This window comes from Arachis duranensis, chromosome 6 (assembly GCF_000817695.3).
Source record: "Arachis duranensis cultivar V14167 chromosome 6, aradu.V14167.gnm2.J7QH, whole genome shotgun sequence".
Taxonomy (NCBI): Eukaryota; Viridiplantae; Streptophyta; class Magnoliopsida; order Fabales; family Fabaceae; genus Arachis; species Arachis duranensis.
In genome coordinates this window covers 53,977,632-53,978,687 of record NC_029777.3, presented here as the reverse complement: position 1 = coordinate 53,978,687, position 1,056 = coordinate 53,977,632, and positions in this window count along the sequence as shown.

Below are 1,056 nucleotides of genomic sequence, written 5' to 3'. Positions count from 1 at the left end.
AATCTTCCCTCTTTTGCCATCCTGGCGTTAAACGCCCAGAATGGTATCCATTCTGGCGTTTAACGCCCAAAATGCTACCCTTTTGGGCGTTAAACGCCCAGCCAGGCACCCTGGCTGGCGTTTAAACGCCAGTCTGTCCTTCTTCACTGGGCGTTTTGAACGCCCAGCTTTTTCTGTGTAATTCCTCTGCTGCATGTTCTGAATCTTCAGTTCCCTGTACTATTGACTTGAAAATAGAACCAAGATCAAATAAACAATGCATGCAAGACACCAATCTTAAAATAAGACACTAGACTCAACAAGAAACATAAAATCTTTTTGGTTTTTTGTTTTTTGATTTTGTAAATTTTTTTGTGTTTTTCAAAAATTAAGTGAAAAAGAAAATAAAGGTATCAAAATTCTTAATGAGAATCCCAGGAATCATGCAATGTTAGTCTAAAGCTTCTGTCTAAAGGAATTAAACATGGTTAGCCAAGCTTCAGCAGAACATTGCATTCAAGAGCTAAATTGATGAAGATCAATCAGCTTTGGTGATGATAAGAACATCACCTTGAAACACAAAAATTCATTCTTAAGAACTTTGAAGAAAAATACCTAATCTAAGCAACAAGATGAACCGTCAGTTGTCCAAACTCAACAATCCCCGGCAACGGCACCAAAAACTTGGTGCACGAAATTGTGATCAATACTTTTCACAAATCAAATAATCCCCGGTAATGAATCCAAAAACTTGGTGTTCAATACCATGGCATAAACACAACTTCGCACAACTAACCAGCAAGTGTACTGGGTCGTCCAAGTAATAAACCTTACGCGAGTAAGGGTCGATCCCACAGAGATTGTTGGTATGAAGCAAGCTATGGTCACCTTGTAAATCTTAGTCAGGCAAACTCAAATGGATATGGGTGATATACGAATAAAACATAAAGATAAAGATAGAGATACTTATGTAATTCATTGGTGGGAATTTCAGATAAGCGTATGGAGATGCTGTGTTCCTTCCGTCTCTCTGCTTTCCTACTGTCTTCATCCAATCCTTCTTACTCCTTTCCATGG